A 25,632-nucleotide genomic window follows, 5' to 3' on the forward strand; every position below is an offset into this window, starting at 1 on the left:
CGTCAGCCAGAACTCGATACTGCATCTTGAGAGTGTCTCCTGGGAGAGCGTTGAACCACCTCCCCACCCCCTACACAGCTTTAATGACAAAATGTCACCAGCCAAGGTTGGAATCTTTTTGGCTCGGAACAGAATGCCTAGACTCACAGCCAAGTGGGAACAAACACAAAGAGGCGCAGAACCATGAACAGATAATACAGGGGGATCGGAGTAGAGTCGTAGGGATGTCACTTGGACATGGATGGGAACACTAGTGAGGGGCAGCACAATTATTTCACTGCAACTTTGGCTGTTACCTCCTTTAATCTCTCAGCGAATACTCACTTACACACACACATCACACACACACACACTCACACACATACACATCACACACACACTCACATCACACACACATCACAAACAAACATCACACACACACACACACACACTCACACACACTCTCACACCCACACACAATCATACACAAACCCACACACACATACACACACATATATAAACACACGCATCATGCACATCACACACACAATCATACACAAACTCACACACACATATATAAACACACATCATGCACATCACACACACGCACATATCTCACACACACATCACACACACATTACACACACATCACACACACAATCATACACAAACTCACACACACATATATAAACACACATCATGCACATCACACACACGCACATATCTCACACACACATCACACACACATTACACACACATCACACACACAATCATACACAAACTCACACACAGACATACACACACATACACACATCACTCACACACATCACACACAGCTCACACACACACTCTCACACACACACAATCATACACAAAACTCACACACAGACATACACACACTCACACACATCACACACATCACTCACACACACACATCACACACACTTAAACTCACATACATAAATACACACATCACACACACGTACATACACACACAAAATCATACACAAACTCACACACAACACACACAGTGCAACACTGACTGGGTTTTGGCTAACTTGAACATACATTTAATTTCATCTCTAACATCGCAAGGCAGTTACCAAGAGCATTCTAATACACTTTAATTTTGAAGTTCAAAGTAAATTTATTATCAAAGGACATATATGTCACTATATACAAACAACCTGAGATTCGTCTTACTGTGGGAATACTCAGCAAATCTATAGAATAGTAACTATAACAGGATCAATGAAAGATCAAATGCAGCATAGAAGACAACAAACTGTGCAAATGCAAATATAAATAAATCACAATAAATAATGAGAACATAAGATATTGAGATAACAGGTCTTTCAAGTGAGATAATTAGTTGTGGGAACATTTTAACTATTGGGCAAGTGAATGTAGTTATCCTCTTTTATGCAAGAGCCTGACGGTTGAGAGGTAGTAACTGTTCTTGAACCTGGTGGGGTGAGTCCTGAGGCTCTTGTACCTTCTACCTGATGGCAGCAGCGAGAAGAGAGCATGACCTGGTTGGTGGGGGGGGTGGGGTCCCTGATGATGGATGCTGCTTATGTACGACAGTGATTCATGTAGATATGCCAATGGTGAGGAGGGCTTAACCCGTGATGCAATGGGCTGTATCCACTACTTTTCGTAGGATTTTTTTCAAGGCCATTGGTGTTTCCATACCAGACTGTGAGGCAGCCAGTCAATATAATCACTACAGAAGTTTGGCAAAGCCTATAGAAGTCTGTCAACGTTTTCAATGTCATGCTGCCTCTTTGCAGACTTTGTAGATAAGAACATTACACCTGAAACTTGAACCAGAGGGGATAACTTCACTCAACTTCATTTGCCCCATCATTGAAATGATCCCACAACCAATGGCCTCACTTTCAATGACTCTTCATCTCATGTTCTCAATATTTATTGCTTATTTATTTATTACTATGGTTTTGCTTTTTTTATTGTTTCTTTGTACTTACTGTGAATGGCTGCAAGAAAATGAACCTCAGAGTTGTATATGGTGAGTGTCGCAGGAAAGCAGGCCCCTCCTCCCAGGCCATGCTCTCTTCTTGCAGCTGCCTCCAGGAAGAAGGTGCGACAGCCTCAGGACTCACTCCACCAGGAACAGTAAGAGTTACTACCCCTCAACCATCAGGTTCATGAACCAAAGGGGATAACTTTGCTTGCCCCATCATTGAAATGTTCCCACACCAAACTGACTCACTTTCAAGGACTCTTCATCTCATGTTCTCGATATTTGATACTACTTACTCATACTTGCATTTGCACAGTTTGTTGTCTTCCGCACTCTGGTTGATCTTTCATTGCTCCTGTTATAGTTACTATTCTATAGATTTGCTGAGTGTGCCCACAGGTACCAGTCAGGTCACTCGTCTGGGTGCTACTGGTACCATGTAACCCAGTATTACCTGTCGCATGGTCGGGTGGTCGGCGACTAAACCGGCTCCCCCACCAGGCCTGCCTGGTGAGGAGGGTGGCTAGACACCCTGCAGGACGAAAAACAAGACCTGTCAAAGGGCGGATGAACCCTCTCGTAGGGTCAACGGCCATCTCACAAACACGTGCTGTGAAGCGCGGAAAGGGCATCCCTTGCATCGAAGCTTGGTCTGGCCATTCGCTGCAACAGAGCTTCCCCCAGCCGTCTTGGACCCCACCATGCCACTGGATCAGGGAGGGGATGTCGAGAGGGTGGGTCAGGACCTGTGCAACCCCCTACTCACCCAAAATCCAGTCATGCACACGCTGTTCCTTTCTGAGGAGTGGGGTACCTACCCCACTAACTGACTAAAAGGAACCATCATCATCCTATGGGATGGATAGCCAGAGAGAAAGATGCCCACAGGAAAATGAACCTCAGGGTTGAATATGGTGACATAGATGTACTTGGATAATAATTAACATTGAAGGACATAGAACACGGAATATTACAGCACGGGATCAGGCCCTACAGCCCATTATGTCTGTGCCAGTCCCACCATGAGACAGAAGTAGGCCATTCAGCCATCAAGTCCGCACCACCAGTCAATCGTGGCTAATTTTTGTTTCAACACCAGTCTTCCATCTTCTCCCCAATTACCAATCAAACCCCCTTACAAGTCAAAGAAGCTATCAATCTCTGCCTTAAATACACCCGATGATTTGGCCCCCACAGCCGTCTTTGATAATGACTTCATCACCCCCCCGGGCGCCCCTTTATTCTGACGCTGGTGCTCCCCGGTTTGAGAGACCCCCTACGGATGAAATCATCCTCTGCAGTCCACTCTAGCCATGCTTTTCAGTAACCAATACCGAGACTCCCCCCCCCCCGCCATCCTTCCAACACCCATCCCAGTCCCGAAGGAGGTTTTTGGCTCGAAACGTCAACTGTTTAGTCCTTCACATAGATGCTGCCTGGCCTGCTGAGTTCCTCCAGCATTTTGTGGGTGTTGCTCAGATGTTGCTTATCTGTTAAGCCTTGCACTCCCAGGATCCTTCTTGTGAACCTCCTCTGGACCGTCTCCAGGGTATCGATACAAGGTTCAAAATTACTCACAATGTTCCAAATACAAAACTAACTGATCCCAGCAGTGCAAAAGTCTTAGGTGTATATATAGCTGGGGTGCCTAAGACTTTTGCACAGTATTGTATTTGTCAATGTGGAGTGAAGAGTGAGTTCGTAAATCTGGCGGTAGCAAAGGATGTTGGGAATGGCGAGGGTGGAGCACCGCGGGAGGGGTGTGGGACAGGTGGCAGAGAAGGTGGTGGGTGACACTGGTGAAGACGCACCCAGCCCTGAGACACCAGGCAAGGACATTTGATTCCAAACAATTGGTTTATTGATCATTACAGAATGTCTCTCTGGTGCTTCCCGCTCCCTCCCCTCTCCCTTCCCCTTTTCCCAACCATGACTCCCCTCTCCCTGCCCCTTCCCACTCTCAGTCCACAATAGAGACCCAGATCAGAATCAGGTTTGTCATCACTCACATATGTCATGAGATTTGTTTTTATCTGACAGCAGTACAGTACAATACATCAAATTATGATAGTGCTGTGCAAGTGTGAGGCACCCTAGCTATACGTGCGTGCATAAGACTTTAGCACAGCAGACTACAAATCACTCTATTCCCTGTCTATTCATAAGCCTGCCAAACTGGATCTTAACGGTTAGAGATAATTTGTAACTGCACACCTTCCCTGTAGCACAGTGCTGATACCCACTGCCAATATTCCTTCTAATTTATTTTACAGCTGCGCGGACCAACCATTGCTCTGAGTGGGAAATCTTTACACAGCCTGAATACTGTGTGGTGCTTTAATAAAAAAATTATATAAAAGAAAATTTCTGCTGCCCGGCAACGAAGACTATGTGCACGGTTACATTTCAGTTACTGTGCGGCCGCACACTCGCACAGTTTAGAGGAAACAGTGCCCATCACACTGTGTAAACAAACTGTCCTCATAAATCTCTTTTAAACTCCCCCCTCCACCTTAAAAATGTTCCCTCTAATATTTACTATTACTTTTCTTGGGGAACAGACACAAAATGCCGGAGAAAATCAGCAGGACGGGCTGCATCCATGGAGAGGAATAAACAGGTAACGTTTTGTGCCAAGACCCTTCTTCAGAACTGAAAAAAAAAGATGAGAAGTCAGAGTAAGAAGATGGGGAAGTGGAGGAAGAAATGATAGGTGATAGAAGAAACTGGGAGTGGGGAGGGGATGAAGTAAAGAGCTGGGAAGTTGATTGGTGAAAAAGATGAAGGGCTGGAAAGAAGGGGGAATCTGACGGGAGAGTAAAAGTCAAAGTGAATGTTATTATCAAAGTACATCCATGTCACCATGCACAACCCTGAGATTCTTTTTCCTGTGGGCATACTCAGCAAATCTATAGAAAAGTAACTATAACAGGATCAACCAGAGTGCAGAAGACAACAAACTGTGCAAGTGCAAATATAAATAAATAGCAATAAATAATGAGAACATAAAATAACAAGATAAAGAGTCCTTAAAGTGAGATCATTGGTTGTGGGAACATCTCAGTAGATTGGTGTAATTATCCCCTTTGTTCAAGAGCCTGATGGTTGAGGGGTAGTAACTGTTCTTGAAGCTGGTGGTGCGAGTCCTGAGGCTCTTGTACTTTCGTCCTGATGGCAGCAGTGAGAAAAGAGCATGGGCTAGGTAGTGAGGATCTTTATTGATAGATGCTGCGTTCCTACAACAGCGTCCATCAGATGCACAGCAGACCATGGAAGAAAGGAAACGGAGAAGAGCACCAGAAGGAGGTGATGGGCAGGTAAAGAGATAAGGTGAGAGAGGGAAACAGGAATGGGGAATGGTGAAGCGGGGGCAATTACCGGAAGTTTGAGAAATCGACATTCATGCCATCAGGTTGGAGGCTACCCAGTCAGAATACAATATGTTGCTCCACCATCCTCTTGGTGCCTCAGCGTGGCACGAGGAGACCATGGAACAAAACGTCGGAATGGGAATGGGAATGGGAATCAGTATTTAAATCTTCAGCCATCGGGAAGTCCTGCTTTTGGTGGATAGAGCAGAGACGCTCGATGAAGCAACCCTCCAGTTTATGACAGGTCTCACCAATTTAAAGGAGGCTGCATTGGGAGCACTGGGACACAATAGACGACCCCAGCAGATTCGCAGGTGAAGATGAAGTGCTGCTGACTCTCTACCCAATCTAAGGACTCTCATAATTCTCTATACCCCTTGGCCTCTGACACTGCAAAGAAAACAACCCAGATTTGTTCAGTTTCTCTCAATAGCGAAACTCAATCACTTGGTTTCTCTCTCCACGGATGCTGCTCGGCGTGCTGAGTATCTCTACCAGTTCATTATGTTCAGCACCAGAAAAATAAGAACTTAAAAAAAGACTGTACAAGTTCTACATCTAAAAATAGAAATAGGAAGTTCCAGAAGGTCGCAGATGAGATGAAGGTTAGTGGTGTTGTCGACAGTGCAGAAGGTTGTCGTAGACGGGACACTGACAGAGTGCAGAGTGCAAAGCTGGGCTGAGAACTGGCAGATGGATTTCAACCTCAGTAAGGTGAGAAATGAGATACTTGGGAAGGTCAAATTTGAAAGCAGGATCACCTAGTTAACAGCAGGATTCTTGGCAATGTGGAGGATCAGAGGGATCCTGAAACTTGCCACAGAAGTTGATGGGGTGATGAATAAGGCGTAAGGAGTATTGCTTTTCATTAATCAGGGGATTGAGTACAAGAGCCAGAATCAGGTTTATTATCACCAGCATATGTCATAAAATTTGCTAACTTTGCGGCAGCAAAACAATGCAGTACATAATACCAGTAAGAAAAAACTGTGAACTACAATATATAAATAGTTAAATGGTTAAATTAAATAAGTACTGCAAAAACAGAAATTTAAAACGTAGTGAGGTAGTGTTCATGGGTCCAATGTCCATTCAGAAATCAGGTGGCAGATGGGAAGAAGCTGTTCCTGAATCACTGAGAGTGTGCCCTGAGGCTCCTGTATCTTCACCCCCCCACCCCCGATGAGAAGAGGGTGTGGCCTGGGTGGTGGGGGTTCTTGATGACGGACACCACCCTTTTATGGCATCGCTCCTTGAAGATGTCTTGGATACTACAGAGGCCAGTGCCCATGATGGAGCTTTACAACTCTCAGCAGCTTACTTTGATCCTGTGCAGTAGTCCCTCCACCATACCAGACAGTGACACAGCCAGTCTGAATGCTCTCCATCGCACATCTGTAGAAATTTGTAAGTGTCTTTGATGACATACGAAATCTCCTCAAACTCCTGATGTAATATAGCTACTGTCTTGCCTTCTTTACAGCTGCATCAATATGTTGGTTCCAGGTTAGGTCCTCAGAGATACTGACACCCAGGAACTTGAAACTGCTCACTCTCTCCACTTCTGAACCCTCAATGAGGACTGGTGTGTGCTCCCTTATCTTACCCTTCCTGAAGTCCTCAATCAGTTCTTCGGTCTTACTGACGTTGAGTACAAGGTTGTTGGTGCAGCACCCTTCAACTAGCTGATATATCTCACTGCTGTACACCCCCTCATCACCATCTGAGATTCTACCAACAATGGGTGTATCATCAACAAATTTATAGATGGCATTAGAGCTGTGCCTTGCCACACAGTCATGGTAGAGAGAGTGGAGCAGTGGGCTAAGCACACATCCCTGAGATCATGAGATAATGTTGCAGCTCTATAGAACTCTGGTTAGAACAGTTAGGAGAATTGTGTTCATTTCTGGCCACCTCTTATAGGAAAGATGTGGAAGCTTCAGAGAGCGTACAGAGGAAAGTTACCAGGACGGTGCATGGATTGGAGAGTATGGCTTATGAGGAGAGGTTCAGCAAGTTAGGTCTTTTCTCTGTAGCCGAAGGAGGATGCGAGGTGATTTCACAGAGGAGCACAAGATGATAAGAGGCACAGAGATCGAGTGGTCAGCCAGGGCAGAAATGGCTGATACGAGGGGATATAATTTTAAGATTGAGGGAAAGTATGGGTGGGTATGTCAGAGGTAGGTTTTATTTTAAACAGGAGCGTGAAACACGCCATGAAGGTTGGTGGTAGAGGTGGGTGCATTAGGGACATTTGACAGGCTCTAAGATAGGCACATGGATGAAAGAAAAATGGAGGGCTTTGTGTAAGGAAAGGGTTAAAGTGATTTTACTGCAGGTTAAAGAGTCGGAACACCATTGTGGGCCGAAGGGCCAGTATTGTGCTGTGGTGTTCTATGTTCTAGTATTGAAAATCAAGTATGTGTTATGTTGCAGGGGAGGGGAGAGAGTGAAAGATGTCTGTGGTGAGCTGGAGAGCCATGAGGTTTGGAGGAGGCAGATCGATGGACAGTGTCCGTGGGTGGTGAAGACATGTTATACACGGCTGCCTGACTGTCGGAGGTGGGAGCAGAAGCAAGTGAATGAGGAACAGAACACATAGCAAAGAACAGAACAGCACAGGAACGGACCTGTCACCCCGTTAAACATTTCCCCCATCTCACCTTAAGTGCATCCCCTCCAGTAATAGACACTTTGACCCTGAGAAAGAGATACCAGCTATCTAACCTATCTACGCTTCTCAGCATTTTCTAAATGTCCGTCAGGTCTCCCCACAGCCTCGTCTGCTGTAGAGGAAATAGCCTCAGTTTGTCATAGAACCTGGCCTCTCAACCAGACAGCACCCCGATGAACCTTGGCTGCACCCTCTCCAAAGGCTCCACACCCTTCCTGTAACACGGCCAATAGCCCAGCTCCACTGTGGCATATCTTCCTGACCCTCAAACTTGGGAAAGGTTGCATTAGAAGCAGGAGACCACAAGCCACAGGAGTAGATTCAGGCCATTCAGCCCATCAAGTATGCTCCACCATTCCATCATGGCTGATTTATTGTCCCTCTCAAGCACATTCCCCTGCCTTCTCTCCATAACTTTTGACACCTGACTGATTAAGAACCTTTGAAGTTGCAGCATTTGCCGAGCTTGGCGACCAGCCTGCAGGCGTTTCATCATCAGTTGAGGAGACATCCTCAGTGCGCAGTTGTTGGTGTTTCCCTCTGGGAGTGCTCACATTTATACAGTCCCCTGTTTGGTCCTGATTGACCTTTGAATTCTATTGGCTCACGATTCTATGGCTCTTAGGGGTTTGTAGATGGTGACTATTTTGAAATGTTTGTTTACGGAGTTATCAAAAGGGAACACCGCGGAGATTCCGGCGCAGGCATGAGAATTTTTAAGAGCGTGGTTCTCACCCACCAGCAGACACATCAAACCATGGCAGTGTAGCAGTTGGTGCTACGTTACTACAGATGACGGTGTCGGAATTCAGAATTCAATTCTGGCGTCCTCTTTAGAAAGTTTGTACATTCTCCCCGTATGCGTGTGTATCTCCTCTGGGTGCTCCGGTTTCCTCCCACAGTTGGCAGGTTAATTGACCATTGTAAATTGCCCCATGATTAGGCTGGGGTTAAACCCGCGGGTTGCTGGGCAACGTGGTTCGAAGGGCCGGAAGGGCCTGTTCTGCGCTGAATCTCTAAATAAACAAGCCTGGTGCACATTCCCCCAAGAACTCACTCAGTGAGAGCTGCTGAACCAGCATTGCTTCATGCACACAGTGTTAAATATCACCGTGGCTCACTGCCCGAGTAAACACAGTGACTCTTGTGTGTGCAGACAAACTGTGAGTAATGATACTGACTCCCCGCCTCCCACACCCGACCCGAGAACACAAACAACAGTGAAAATGCCTCCCACCCCTTTTGTAATTCATTGGGAATGGTTCTACACTGAGTGGCCACTTCATTAGGTATCTCCTCTGTATGTTGGTGGACTCCTGCTGCTGTAGCTCATGTGTTCCACGCAGAAACCTCGGGCACATTTACTGTATATAGTTAGGCTGCCCAAGACTTTTGCACCGTGATGTATTTGTCAATGTGGAGCGCAGAGCGAGTTTGTAAATCTGGCTGGAGTAAAAGATGTTGAGATGGTGAGGGTGGAATGCCACGGGAGGGGTGTGGGGCAGGTGGCAAAGGAGTGCCAGGGGCAGGGGGTGGCATGGGTGCAGACACACCCAGCCCTGAGACTCCAGGCAAGGTCATTTGATTCCAAACAATTGTTTTATTGATCATTACAGAATGTCTCTCTGGTGCTTCCTGCTCCCTCCCCTCTCCCTTCTCCTTTTCCCAACCATGATTCCCCTCTCTCTGTCCCCTTCCCACTCTCAGTCCACAATAGAGACCCATATCAGAATCAGGTTTATCATCACTCACAGATGTCAAAACAATTCTTTTGGTGCAGCAGCAGTAGTACAGTGCAATACATAAAATTACCACAGTACTGTGCAAAAGTCTTGGGCACCCTAGCAATATAAATGTGCTTAAGACTTTTGCTCAGGACTGTACACTTCATGGTTCCACGTGTAGTGCATTCAAAGATGCTCTTCTGCACACCATTGTTGTAGTATATGGTTATCTGAGTTACAGTCACCTCCTGTCAGCTTGAATCAGTTTGGCCAGTATCCTCTGACCTCTTTCTTTAACAAATTGTTTTCACACACAGAACTGGCAATTACCTGGAAGGTCTTTGAATTTTTCACCATTCTCAATAAACTGTAGATAGCTGTGCATGAAAATCCCAGCAGATCAACAGTTTCTGAGATACTCAAACCACCCCATCTGGCACCAACAATCATTCCACAGTCAAATGCATTTGGATCACATTTCTTTCCCCATTCTGATGTCTGGTCTTAACAACAACTGAACCTCTTGACCATGCCTGCATGCTTTTATGCATTGAGTTGCTGCCACTTGATTGGCTGATTAGATATTTGCATCAACAAGCAGGTGTACAGATGTACCCAACAAAGCAGCCACTGAGTGTAGATCATATTTACTCACTGAACAACAGGGAAAGTTCTTTTGAGAGGGAAGTTGCTCTTTCAGCACTGTTATTATGTTCTATCAGATTTCTAATTTCAGCAGAATAAATCTTTGGTGTTTACCAGCAAATTTCCCCCCATGTTACGCTGAGTTGGTCAGACAATATTGTGCAATAAACCTGAATTCACGTAGCACCCATAAACACCTCCTCCCCACCGCCACCCACAGATCAAAACAGCCCTTGCAGTGGAGCCACAGGCATACAGCTGTGAGAGGATGGCACAGCAGTGTAGCGGTTAGCACAATGATTTACAGCGCGATTTACAACGATCAGGGTTCGACTGTCAGTTTGTTCTGCTGCCCTTCTCCCATCCCCGTGGAAAATGGAACTGACCAATTCCTGCCATCAACAGAGCAGATATCTATGATGAGGGCAGAAGGTCAAAGGCGACCTTTCATCCGGGGAGTTTTGGGAAAATAGATGGAGTCCTTCAGGAAGCAAGATACAAGAGATCAACAGGGGAATTACGGAAACCATGCAATTGGACCATCACTGTAAACATTTATTAAAGACAGATGTCTTCACCTCGTGGGACAGTCGGAGTGCTCAGGGCAGGTTCCCAGGAGTGGGACGGTGGTCACAGAATTTGGCAGGATCCCAGGAGTGGTCACAGCTAGTTCCTGGAAGTGTGACTGTGTTCATAAGGAGTCCCAAGTGTAAGAATATATTCCAGAAATCATCAAGGAGTGGGCAATGGTCACAGGAGTTCATCAGTAACATCACCGTTTTCCACAGGACTGAAAGGAGTGGGATGGTGTTCACAAGAAGCCCTCACAAATGCCATTTTCAATAATCATTTGTGCTTCTCCCTGCAATAATTAACTTTATTTTCAATCCTTTGAGGTTAAATTAATCTGGGAATAATTTAGAATATTATGTGCAATGTCTCAGCCATTTCCTTGTTCCCAAGCACCATTTTAACACCGAATCTCCCTTAACCTGGACAAGGGGTCAGGGAGAATAAACAATCCCACCTCCACTGTTCCCAAGGTCAAAGACCCAGGGTCACCATGGAAACCAGTTACTCCTATCACCCTCAGCACATCATTGTAACCTAGCCGATGACCAAGGCTTTTACTAAGCATGGATAGGTGACCCTCAGGGAGAGGTCAAACCCTGACATCACAAGGTCACCTTGACACCAGTGGGACACATCACAATGAGATGCAACATCATGACCAGATTCAGACTCTGGTCACGTGGAGACCAGAGATTCACCACTGCTGGAGGACAGTTTGCTGATCTGGTGGCTGGTGTAGACATGACGTGTTCAAACGTCTCCTTCTGGGCTGCAGATTTCACTGATCCCTGCGATGGTGACGTTCAGATTTCAGGAACACCGCGATGGGACAAAAGACCTCTTCCTGAGACTCAGGATCCTGGTCCCTGGTGGGACTTCATCCCAAACTCGACCGACCTTCCTGAACAAAATCTTCAGCATCGAAACTCTGAAGAGGAGAGTCGGACTTGGAGAATAGGTGGAGATGTCTGAAGGGGAAGGAAGAACCCTGCACAAGATGGAGAGTCTCCCTGATAGAGAGAGAACTCCTGTAACAGTGAGACAAAGTACTGATTCCTTCCTTTCCTTCAGGGGACAATGATTAGAGTGATTGTCTTTGGGAGGAACATAGATTAGTTGTTGAATTTTGGGAATCTGCCTGGGGTAAATGTGGGCAATTACTGCTTGGAGAAGTAATTACCCATGAGCTGGGAGCAGTTCCTTAGCAACGGCCCACTGTCCTTGTTGTTCCTGGCGGTTGCTAAGGAGCTGCTCCCAGCTCTTCCAGCCAGGGTGGCATCAACAAAGGCCCTTCAGTGATGTCAGACGGTGCCCATTGTCAAACCACAGCCCAGGGAACCTGTCACATTTAATTCTCAGGCAGTGATTCGCACTCCATTGGAATCTAGAAGTGTGAACGGCCTGGCAATTGTCTTCTTGTAATCTGTTGGTTGTCTCATGTGAATACGATTTGGAGGAGAATGATTTGTAGGCGATACTGTTAGTTTGTGGATGACACTGAAATTGGAGAGTGGTGAAAGTGAGGGTTGTCTAAGGTTACAATGGCATGGAGACCATCTGGGAAATGGGTCAAGGAATGGCAGGTGGAACGTAACTGGGACAAGTGTGACGTGATAGATTTTGGGAAGTTAAACAAGAGCAGAACACACAGAGTGACTGGGGGGGGGGGAGGTGCCCAGAGGAGAGTTGTAGACAGAGAGACCGAGGGGTACAGGTACAGAGTTCCCTTAAAGTGGAGACACAGGGTGGTGAAGAAGGTGTGAATGGGTTCTCACGGTGTGTAAGTCTGTACTCTAAGTGTAAACGGTCCTGTTGTAAACCAGTGAATTTACACCTGTTCTTTCTTCTCCCAGGGGACAAGACTCTCAGAAGCCATGGTGCAGAGAAACACAGGCTTTCACCGAATGAGCCAGTAATGAAGTGCTGAACCAGTCCACAATACAAGCCCGAAACAGCAGACCGCAACTACAATCGAACCGATGCTCCTCTGTACCCCATCCACCTCTTGGTGCTAATTTGACAGCCACTGGCGTTCCCCTCCACGGGACAGCTGAGTCATGAAGACGGTGTGAATCCACCTCTCTCGCTGCAGGGCCATTTCCATCCCGTCCATCCTGGGGCCAGAGGGTTCACCCTTCCACCTCTAAATTTGTTTTGACATCGACTTAGAAGCTGTCACTTCTGTGTGTCAATGGGTGTTTGTCATCCTGACCAGCTTTGCTTGAAGCTGTTTGGTCTGATAGTTTCTTGGTGAAATTCGACAATGGGTTCTCCCCCGGGTGGGACCCTCACGTCCAGTCTCCGTGTTCCCGCATCGGCGACAGGAACCTTTCCTGCTCCAGCTCCAGGCTCAGCCCGGTGCTGGAGAGGGCCCAGTCCGTGCGGTCAATTCTGGCCAGTGGCAGCGGAGGGCTCCTCCGTGGCACTGAGATAAGCAGAGTCTCAGAGGACCCCCCGATGGTGCAGGGTGGCAGGGGCAGGTCAAGGCCACTCAGCAACCAGTCACTGACCTCCCAGGCCACACGGGTCGGGTAAACCCCGGTACACACGGGTACCAAGACTTCCCAGAATAAAGAAAGAGTGCTTGTCTGGCACTAGCTGGCTCTCAGGAGTCTCTGCCAACTGGTGCCAGAATTTGACTGGTTTCCCAAGCGCCAACAGCTACTGTTAGTGTGTCCTTCACCAGGGGCACACATCGTGCTCTCTGGCAACACCAACCCAGCCCCGGGACCCTGATCTCTGGTTGGCACCAGCTCATTTGGGGGAAGCCCCGTTCTGCACCCTGTTCAGGGGCTCCCGTGTTGCTGGGGGGTTGGGCTGTGAAGACAGCAGTCACAGGTCTCATTTGACCATTTATGTGGCTCCCCTCCGCAGTGTGGACCCACCCATAGCCGCTCTCCACTCCTATGGGGGCATCGGGGTGACTGGGGGTGGCACACACAGGGAGGGTTTCTGGTCCCTAGTGGCACCATCCTGTGAGTGGCAGGGACCCATGGCAAGGGGAGAACTCCTTCAGCCCTGTACTGGTGATACAATTCTGGAATTGGAGGTCCCACCCTGCCCAAACACTCAGAGAGGAAAGGGTATCATGGACGTTGTCCAGTCCCAGACTCGGGCTGGGCTTGTCAGTGTGTCTCCAGGCAGACGGTACGTTCAGAGACCAGGCTCTACGGATCGGCTTGGATTCCCCTCCTGCTTCTCTGTGTCTTGGTGACACTCTGCCGGGGCCGGACGATCGAACAGCTGCCTCCCTCAACCGCTCTGAGCTCCACCCTCACGAGTGGATGATCCTCACGGAGGCAGTCCAGCTCCTCCCTGGACTCGGGAGGGGTTACCACGCCCTGCAATCTCCATCCTGCTTGGACCGGGGGCAGATGCGGGGGAGGCTCCACAGGCTGAGGTTCGTTCCCAGCTCCTGCTTGGGGCTGCCTGGTCTCCAGGATGCTACCGGAAAAGTTACAGTGGATGGAGGTCCAGGTTAACCCTTTCCTGGAGGTCGTGCCTGGAGACATTTTCCCCAAACTGTGCCAATGCTTCCCTTCCCCCATCGTCCCACCCACCAATCACTGGGAGCTGACGTTTCATCCAATCACCGCTGGCACTGGAGCTCCGGTCCAATCAGCACAGCCCACCCTAAAGGAATGGCATCAGCTCTCAGCCAATCAGTGGCTGTCATCGTTAGCTCTGTGGGAGAGGATGGGGTTCTGTCTGGCTGCTGGTCGAGGGACGGGACGGGAGACCATTGAGACCAGGCTCTCAGCTCAGACAGAGAGAGTGGTCACGGAAAGTGTCACCTTTAACATCGTTCCAGTGTTTCACTGTGATTTAAGAGTAAAGTGGAATTGACCATTTCTGGAGCATTTGCTGATTTGTGCACAGGGAGATGGGGGTGGGGGTGCTGTTGACTGTCACCAGGCTTGGCTAGTTCACTGAACAGACACACACTGGTAGGACAACACGATAGCTTAGGGGTTAGTGCAATCTCTTTACAGCACCAGTGATCACCAGATGAGGTTCAATTCCCACCACTGTCTGTAAGGAATTTGTACATCCTCCCCACAACTATGCATTTCCTCGGATGCTCCGGTTTCCTCCCTCATTCCAAAGAATGTCTAGGTCAGGGTTAGTAGTTGTGGGCACGCTATAGGTCAGGGTTAGTAATTGTGGGCACGCTATGGGTCAGGGTTAGTAATTATGGGCATGCTATAGGTCAGGGTTAGTAATTGTGGGCATGCTATTGGTCAGGGTTAGTAATTGTGGGCATGCTATAGGTCAGGGTTAGTAATTGGGCGTGCTATAGGTCAGGGTTAGTAATTGTGGGCATGCTATAGGTCAGGGTTAGTAATTATGGGCGTGCTATTGGTCAGGGTTAGTAATTGTGAGCATGCTATAGGTCAGGGTTAGTAATTGTGGGCATGCTATAGGTCAGGGTTAGTAATTGTGGGCGTGCTATAGGTCAGGGTTAGTAATTGTGGGCATGTTATAGGTCAGGGTTAGTAATTATGGGCGTGCTATTGGTCAGGGTTAGTAATTGTGGGCGTGCTATAGGTCAGGGTTAGTAATTGTGGGCATGCTATGTTGGTACTGGAAGCGTGGCAATACTTGTGGGCTGCTCCCGGCACATCTCCAAAGCAGGCGATACATTTCATTGTGTTTCGAAGTACGTGTGACCAAGAAGGCTAACTAGCTCAGGCTAGGGTCAGACTGAGTCCGGAGTCCATAGTCCACAAGTGTCACTGGTATACATCTCACTTGCCAGTTTCTCCGCACGTGCTATCAAACTGACCCGGGTTTCAATTCCTGCCGCCGCTTGTAAGGAATTTGTATGTTCTCCCCGTGACTATGTGGGTTTCCTCCGGGAACTTCAGTTTCCTCCCACATTCCAAAGATGTATGGATTAGTAGGTTGGTTGGTCACATGGGTGCAAATTTGAGGAGCTGCCCCTGGGCCCAGCATGGAAATGCAGAATGCACAGCACGCCTCTGCTTTGTTAGAAGCTTATGTAAAATTCACCATGACATCTGCTTATGTAAAATTCACCATGACATCTGCGTATGTAAAATTCACCATGACATCTACAACTTTGTCAAACTTCTGTAGGTGCAGTGTATATTGACTGGTTGCATCACGTCCTGGTATGGAAACACCAATTCCCTTGAAAGGATAATCCTACAAAGAGAAGTGGATACGGCCCAGCCCATGACGGGTAAAGCCCTCCCCACCATTGAGCACATTCACAGGAAAGCAGTATCCATCATCAGGGACCCACACCACCCAGGACACACTCTCTTCTCGCTGCTGCCATCAGGAAGAAGGTACAGGCCCTAAGACCATAAAACATAGGAGCAGAATAAGGCTATTTGGCTCATCGAGTCTATTCCACAGTTTTATCATAATTGATCCATTTCCCTCTCAACTCCATTCACCTGCCTTCTCCCTATAACCTTTCACAGCCTGACTTATTGAGAATCTATCAACCCCAGACTTAAATGCACCCAGTGACTTGGCCTCCACAGCCATCTGTGATGTTGATTCACCATTCCCTAGCTAACAAAAAATCATCATATTCTCTGGTCTAAATGGTCATCCCTCTATTCTGAGGCTGTGCCCTCTGGTCCGAGACTCCCCCACCAAAGGAAACATCCTCTTCACATCCACTCTATTTAGGCCTTTCAACATTCGATAGATTTCAATGTGACCTCCCTCATTCTTCTAAATTCGAGTCAATACAGGCCTTCAATTGCTGATGTGTTAGCCCTTTCATTCCCAGAAAAATTTTCATGAACGTCCTCTGAATCCTCTCCTAATGTCAACACATCCTTAGTTAACTAAGGGGCCCAAAACTGCTCACAATTCTCCATGTGAGGCCTCACCAGTGCTTTATACAGTGCAGTTGTACAAGGCCTTGGTGAGACCACACCTGGAGTATTGTGTGCAGTTTTGGTCCCCTAATCTGAGGAAAGACATCCTTGCCATAGAGGGAGTACAAAGAAGGTTCACCAGATTGATTCCTGGGATGGCAGGACTTTCATATGATGAAAGACTGGATCGACTAGGCTGATACTCGTTGGAATTTAGAAGATTGAGGGGAGATCCTATTGAAACATATAAAATCCTAAAGGGATTGGACAGGCTAGATGCAGGAAGATTGTTCCCAATGTTGGGGAAGTCCAGAACGAGGGGTCACAGTTTGAGGATAAAGGGGAAGCCTTTTAAGACCGCGATTAGGAAAAACTTCTTCACACAGAGAGTGGTGAATCTGTGGAATTCTCTGCCACAGGAAACAGTTGAGGCCAGTTCATTGGCTATATTTAAGAGGGAGTTAGATATGGCCCTTGTGGCTAAAGGGATCAGGGGGTATGGAGGGAAGGCTGGTACAGGGTTCTGAGTTGGATGATCAGCCATGATCATACTGAATGGTGGTGCAGGTTCGAAGGGCCGAACGGCCTACTCCTGCACCTATTTTCTATGTTTCTATACAGCCTCAGCATTACATCCTTACTTTTATATTCTCATCCTCTTGAAATGAATGCTAACATTGCATTCACCTTCCTCACCACCAATTCAACCTGCAAATTAACCCTTACAGAATCCTGCATGAGGATTCCCAAATCTCTTTGCACCACCGAGTTTTGAATTTTCAATTGGTTTAGAAGATAGTCTACACCTTTACTCCTTCTACCAAAGTACATGACCATACACTTCCCAATACTGTGTTCCATCTGCCACCTCTTTTCCCATTCTCCAAATCTGTCCAAGCCCTTCTGTAGCCTCTCTGCTTCCTCAACTGTACCTGCCCCTCCAGCTGTCTTCATATCATCTGCAAACTTGGCCACAAAAACAGCAATTTCATCATCCAATTCATTGGCATACAACATAAAAAGAATCAATCCTAACACAGATCCCTGTGGAACACCACCAGTTACTAGCAGCCAACTAGAAAAGGCTCCCTTTATTTTTTTTTTCTCTTTTCTTCCTGGCAATTAGCCACTGCTCTATCCATGCTAGTATCTTTCCTGTAATACCATGGGCTCTTATCTTTTTTAGCAGATTCATTTGCAGCACCTTGTCAAAGGCCTTCTGAAAATCCAAGTACACAACATCCACCAATTCTCCTTTGTCTATCCTCCTTGTTATTTCTTCAAAGCATTCCAACAGATTTGTCAAATAAGATTTTCCCTCAAGGAAGCCATGCTGATTTTGGCCTATTTTGTCATGTGCCTCCAAGTACATCAAAACCACATCCTAACAATAGATTCCATTCCAACATCTTCCCAACCACTGAGGTCAGGCTAACTGGCCTATAATTTCCTTTCTTCTGCCTCTCTCCCTTCTTAAAGAGTGGAGTGACATTTGCAACTTTTCAGTCCTCCAGAATCATGCCAGAATCTAGTGATTCTTGAAAGATCATTACTAATGCCTCCACAATCTCTTCAGCTACCATCTTTGGAACACTGGGTGTAGTCCATCACGTCCAGGTGACTTATCTACCTTCAGACCTTTCAGTTTCCCAAGCACCATCTCCCTAGAAATAGTAACTACACTCACTTCTGCCCTTCACACTCACAAGCTTCTGGATTACTATCAGTGTCTTCCTCAGTGAAGACTGATACAAAATACTTACACAGTTCATCTGCCATTTCCTTGTCCCCTGTTAGTATCTCTCCAGCACATTTTCCAGCAGTCCAAAGTCACCTTCTTTTACTCTTTATATATCTGAAAAACCTCCAAGAGGCCACAACTTATCATAGCTTTTGGAGAATTTCATTACTCAATGATTCAGAGCTATGTTGGCTCAGGGCCTTGTGCTTTGGCTCTTGGTAGGGTCACCCAGGCCAAACAAGTCAAAGGGTAGAGGCCAGACTAAGAGTGGTCCACCAGTCCTCCAGGTTCAGGGCTTCAGATCAAAGCTAACAACCCTGACCAGTCAAAAAAAATTGTTACGGAAAGAGCAATGAAGAATCCTTCTTTATTTTTGTGCGATGGTATGGACAGACAGAGATGGACAACCTTCATTGCTGCCCTAGATGCCAGTAGCATAACAGACAGTAAGTAATATCTGAAAAACTTTTGGTGTCATTTTTGATATTATTGGCTAGCTATCTTCCTATTTTATCTTTTCCCCTGATAGTTTTTTTAAAATTCCTAATCCCCTAACTTCCCACTAATTTTTGCTCTATTTTTGCCCTCTCTTTTGTTTTTACATAAGCTTTGACTTCCCTTGTCGGCCATGGTTGCATCACCCTGCCTTAGAATACTTCCTCTTTTTTGGGATGCATTTATCTTGCACCTTCTGAATTGCTCCCAAAACTCCAGCCATTACTGCTCTGCCATCATCCCTGCTAGTGTCCCTTTGCAATCAACTTCGGCCAGCTCCTCTCTCATGGCTCTTGATTGTCTATACTCCTCTGTAGTACCGATACATCTGACTTTAGCCTCCCCTCTCAAATTGCAGGCTGAATTTTATCATATTATGATCATTGTTTTCCTAAGGTCTCTTTACTGTAGGCTCCCTAATCATGTCCATTTCATTACACAACACCCAATCCAGAATTGTTGATCTCCTAGTGGGCTGGACCGCAAGCTGGTTCAAAAAGCCTTCTCAGAGGAACCATTCTTGATAGTTTGATGTTGAAGGGCTCCAGACTCATCATCCCTGCTTCTGTGCACCCCAAAAATCATCAGTCAAATCCACCAAGGACATCAAGCCAATGAAAAATGTCGTCCAAGGCAATTCCTGTGGCCCTTCGTTGGTCGGGGTCGACCATGGATGTTGTGTCCCAGCTATCTATGTGATACGCAAGCCGGAGCAGTACGATATGAAGAGCAAGCTGTTAGTCATAGTCATACTTTATTGATCCCGAGGGAAATTGGTTTTCGTTACAGTTGCACCAAAAATTAAATAGTAATAAAACCATAAATAATTAAATAATAATATGTCAATTATGCCAGGAAATAAGTCCAGGACCAGCCTATTGGCTCAGGGTGTCTGACCCTCCAAGGAAGGAGTTGTAAAGTTTGATGGCCACAGGCAGGAATGACTTACTATGACGCTCTGTGCTGCATCTCGGAGAAATGAGTCTCTGGCTGAATGTACTCCTGTGCCCACCCAGTACATTATGTAGTGGATGGGAGACATTGTCCAAGATGGCATGCAACTTGGACAGCATCCTCTTTTCAGACACCACCGTCAGAGAGTCCAGTTCCATCCCCACAACATCACTGGCCTTACGAATGAATTTGTTGATTCTGATGGTGTCTGCTACCCTCAGCCTGCTGCCCCAGCGCACAACAGCAAACATGATAGCACTGGCCACCACAGACTCATAGAACATCCTCAGCATCATCCGGCAGATGTTAAAGGACTTCAGTCTCCTCAGGAAATAGAGACGGCTCTGACCCTTCTTGTAGACAGCCTCAGTGTTCTTTGACCAGTCCAGTTTATTGTCAGTTCGTATCCCCAGGTATTTGTAATCCTACACTATGTCCACACTGACCCCCTGTTGCCTATGCAGCAGACTCCCCGTCTCCCCCTTTCCCCACCCCCCACACACGCAGCTGATGAACCCAAAGGAACGGCAGAGACCGACACAGTTTGGCAATGCCAGCAGCATCCCAGGAGTTGCCAGCCAGCGTTGAATTCAACATAGGACTCCAGCTCTGGATGTTTTCCTTGAGGTTCACTCCAGAGCCCTCCCCATGAGTGGGTATAGCCACAAGGCAGTGGAGGTTTCAGATCGGTGTTTTGCTTCTCCTAGATGAGCTGCCTACCACAGCTGACGAGCCCTGTCTGCCCCAAGCAACTGGTTTTAAGGCATCAGTAACCTGCCATTGCCCCTTCTCCTGTCAGTAGAAACGATTCCGCCAGGCTTAGTGCTAAACCACACGTGAAGGCCAGGAGCTGGACTTGGTTGTCAGAGGCTATGTGGAGATGCACGCCATTGGGAACATTTTAAAGGTAGTGGGAGCTTATCCCCACTTCTGCCCCAGGTTATAACAAGGGAAGAAGGGAAGATGGCAGCGCGACGCAGCTCGCAGCAGCCACTCCGGTGGTGATGTCTGTTATGTGCCAAATAGGGTGCTGTGCACAATCCTGACTTGATGGAGACGGACGTGAGAGCACGAAGGAACATCTGGTGAAACTTCTGAAATGCCTGTTTCGCTGCTGCTGTTACTGTGTGATCGAGAATCTCTGGAGGGGAAGGCCCCGAGCCCTCGGCTTTGCTTGTTGCTCGGCGGCTGGGGCAGGGTCGAAGCGCTCGGCAGAGGATGGTGCTTGGAGAGGCTGTGTCGGAGGGGCTGGTCGGAGGCTCGAAGTTTTCGGACGGACTCAGAGTCCGCTGCGGTCGGGTGCTTCCAGTGGTGCTGCATCGGCAAGTTGGCAGCGCTTGGCGGTTCAATGCTGAAGGAGAGTTCCTCCCTTCTGCCGTCTGCATCAGATGATGAGTCTATCGGGACTTTGAGACTATTTTTTACCGTGCCCATGGTCTGCTCTTGATCAAATTATGGTATTGCTTTGCACTGTTGTAACTATATGTTATAATTATGTGGTTTTGTCAGTTTTAGTCTTGGTCTGTCCTGTGTTTTCTTGTGATATCATTCTGGAGGAACGTTGTATCATTTTTTAATGCATACATTTCTAAATGACAGTAAACAAGGACTGAGTGTCCTCATAATCTAATCTTACGGAACCAGGAACTGTGCAGAAGTAAAGGGGAACGCTCGAGCAACAGGACCATTCACTAGAACTTTTAAAGTAAAGCTAATGCCGAGCAGTAGTTCGGCTAGTAGCTTAATATAAATAAATACTGCTCCTTAACCACACCAGGGGCTGTTTTACCTCAGAAACAGGACAACGGTAAGCAAATACATTACAGACTTTTAAGAGACATTTGGATAGGCACATGAATATGAGGGAGATGGAGGGATATGGACTTTGTGTAGGGAGGAGGGATTAGTGTCTGGGGTTTTTGATTTGCTTTTTAGGTGGTTCCGCACAACATTGTGGGCCGAATGGCCTGTTTCTGTGCTGTACTCTCCTATGTTCTATGTTCTTGCTTTCCTCATACTCCTCATTCGTTCCTAGCTTGTATACCTGCCATCTACCTCCTTCGTCTTGTTAACCGGGGCCTCAGTACCCCTCCGAAACCAAAGGTCCTAACCCTGTTAGCTTTGCCTTTTATTCTCAATGAAAATAAACAGTACAATCCCTGTATTCTCAACATTTCGCTCTTGATGGCCTCCCATTTAACTTGCATCCTTTTGCCAAGAAACAACCTATTCCAGTCTGGACCTGCCTCATCCTTTCTGATGCCTTTTCCCAGTTTTGAACCTCATCCTGAGCACGGCTCCAATCCTCCTCCATGATAATCCTGAAACTAAAGGAATGATGATCACTGGATCGAAAGTGTTCCCCTACACAAAATTCTTCAAGATTCACGACTCAAGATTATTTAATGTCATTTCCAGTACTCAAGTGTAAAGGTAAGCAAAATAATTGTTACTCCGAATCCGGTGCTGTCATAAGGTGGTGGCTGGGAATGGACCCAAGTGCAAGACACAGACACTGAAGGACTAGGGACAGGACTAGGATACAGGGTGAGAGCAAGGACATGGACACGAAAACCGGGAACCCAGAACAGGACTGGACAAGAGAGCTAGGAGCCCGGGCTTGGACTCCGAGCCAGAGACTGGACAAGGACCCAGTACCTGGGACTTGCCTCTGGGTTGGACCCCAGAACCAGGCAAGGACGAGGCTTGGCTGGCAGGCAGGATGAGGCTGGAGTCTTCAGGCTTGAGGCTAGTGGCAAGGCTTGGCAGGAGGCAGGAGGCTGGAGTCTTCAGGCTTGAGGCTAGAGGCTGGAGACTTGAGGTGAGGCTTGGCAAGAGGCTAGAGGCTGAAGACGAGGCGAGGCTTGGCAGGAGGCTAGAGGCTGGAGACTTGAGGTGAGGCTTGGCAAGAGGCTAGAGGCTGAAGACTTGAGGCGAGGCTTGGAGGGGGCTAGAGGCTGGAGACTTGAGGCGAGGCTTGGCAGGACGCTGGAGGCTGGAGACTTGAGGTGAGGCGAGGCTGGAGGCTGAAGGCAGGAGACTTGAGGTGAGGCGAGGCTGGAGGTTGGAGGCTAGAAACGAGGCGAGGCGAGGCTGGAGGCTGGAATCTTCAGGCTTGAGACTAGACAGTAGAGACGAGGCTTGGCAGGAGTCAGGAGGCTGGAGTCTTCAGTCTTGAGGCTAGAGGCTAGAGACTTGAGGCGAGGCTTGGCAGGAGGCAGGAGGCTGGAGTCTTCAGGCTTGAGGCTAGAGGCAGGAGACTTGAGGTGAGGCTTGGCAAGAGGCTAGAGGCTGAGGACTTGAGGTGAGGCGAGGCTGGAGGCTGGAGGCTAGAGACGAGGCTTGGCAGGAGGCCGGAGGCTGGAGTCTTCAGGCTTGAGGCTAGAGGCAGGAGACTTGAGGCGAGGCTTGGCAAGAGGCTAGAGGCTGAGGACTTGAGGTGAGGCGAGGCTGGAGGCTGGAGGCTAGAGACGAGGCTTGGCAGGAGGCCGGAGGCTGGAGTCTTCAGGCTTGAGGCTAGAGGCAGGAGACTTGAGGCGAGGCTTGGCAAGAGGCTAGAGGCTGAGGACTTGAGGTGAGGCGAGGCTGGAGGCTGGAGGCTAGAGACGAGGCTTGGCAGGAGGCCGGAGGCTGGAGTCTTCAGGCTTGAGGCTAGAGGCTAGAGACTTGAGGCAAGGCTTGGCAGGAGGCTAGAGGCTGAAGACTTGAGGCGAGGCTTGGAGGGGGCTAGAGGCTGGAGATGAGGCGAGGCTTGGCAGGAGGCTGGAGGCTGGAGGCTTGAGGCGAGGCTTGGCAGGAAGCTAGAGGCTGGAGACTTGAGGCGAGGCGAGGTTGGAGGCTGGAGATTTGAGGCGAGGCGGGGCTGGAGGCTGGAGACTTGAGGTGAGGCAAGGCTGGAGGCTGGAATCTTCAGGCTTGAGACTAGACAGTAGAGACGAGGCTTGGCAGGAGTCAGGAGGCTGGAGTCTTCAGGCTTAAGGCTGGAGGCTGGAGGCTTGAGGCTTGAGGCAAGGCTGGAGGCTGGAGGCTGAAGGCTGGAGGCAGGAGACTGGAAGCTCCTCCTGGGCAGAGCGTGATACTCCTGGGCAGGGTGCAGATCTCCACCCGACGGAGGCAAGGGACAGGAAGGGACAGAACCAACCGCAGGTAACAGCAAGACGGCCTGGCTTACCTGATGGAGGCAAGGTTAGGAAGGGACAGAACCAACTGTAGGTAACTGCAATACAGCCTGGCTTACCCAACAGAGGCAAGGGACAGGAAGGGACAGAGCCAACCGCAGGGTAATGGCAAGACGGCCTGACTTATCCGGCGGAGGGAAGGGACAGGAAGGGAACTAGGTACGGGGTGGTTCCAGGACAAGACTGCAGGTGAGATGAGGCGAGAGTTACCAGCAAGACAAGGCAAGGCTTCAGGCGAGGAAACAGAAGGCAGAGGAAGGGATACAAGGAGTAAGGACAAGAACAATCCAGCAGCCACATCTTGGAACTGGAAGTATTTATGCAGCCAGTCCCAACGAGCATCAGCTGCCTCAATTAGAGCTCAACAAGAACAGAAACAGGGTAGACAGGAAAACCTGGAGCAAGGGTCGATGGACCGGACCGTGAACCGGAATACGGACTTCACAGACCGGACCACGAGAGATGCAGCAAAAAAAAATCTCACAAAGGACAAAGAACACAATAATAATAATAAAATCACAATAAATATAAATAGATAAAATAGCTTATATACATAGATTGATTGTATGTTCATACAGTGATGCTCAGCACAGGAGTGTCTGTACATAAGGTGACTGACAGAAAATGATAAAGTAGTGTTGGTTGGTGGTGTGGAGGGGTGGCTTCATTGGTGAAGGTGTTGATCAGCCTTACTGCTTGGGGAAAGTAACTGTTTTTGAGTCTGGTGCTCCTGTTGTAGATGTTATGTAGCCTTGTCCCTGGTGGGACTGGAACAACCCGTCCATAAGCAGGATGCCCTCTACTCTCCTGCTCACATTCCTTGAACGGAGACCATTCACTGCCGAGTACATTTCTAAAGCGCTCATGCCATTTTCCCATACTCCGGTTGACTAATGTTCCCTCACCCCCCTCTCCTTCCACTAACGTTAAAAGTACCATTTCTCCCAGAGACATAGTAACATAGAGAAACATAGAAAACCTACAGCACAATACAGGCCCTTCGGCCCACAAAGTTGTGCCGAACATGTCCCTACCTTAGAAATTACTAGGCTTACCTATAGCCCTCTATTTTTCTAAACTCCATGTACCTATCCAAAAGTCTCTTTAAAGACCCTCCACCACCTCCAGCCCACTCCACACACTCACCACTCTCTGAGTAAAAAACTTACCCCTGATGTCTCCTCTGTACCTACTCCCCAGCACCTTAAACCTGCGTCCTCTTGTGGCTACCATTTCAGCCTTGGGAAAAAGCCTCTGACTATCCGATCAATACCTCTCATCATCTTGTACATCTCTATCAGGTCACCTCTCATCCTCCATCACTCCAAGGAGAAAAGGCCAAGTTCACTCAACCTATTCTCATAAGGCATGCTTCCCAATCCAGGCAACATCCTTGTAAATCTCCTCTGCACCCTTTCTATGGCTTCCACATCCTTCCTGCAGTGAG

The sequence above is a fragment of the Mobula hypostoma genome, chromosome 21, assembly GCF_963921235.1.
Source record: "Mobula hypostoma chromosome 21, sMobHyp1.1, whole genome shotgun sequence".
NCBI lineage: Eukaryota > Metazoa > Chordata > Chondrichthyes > Myliobatiformes > Myliobatidae > Mobula > Mobula hypostoma.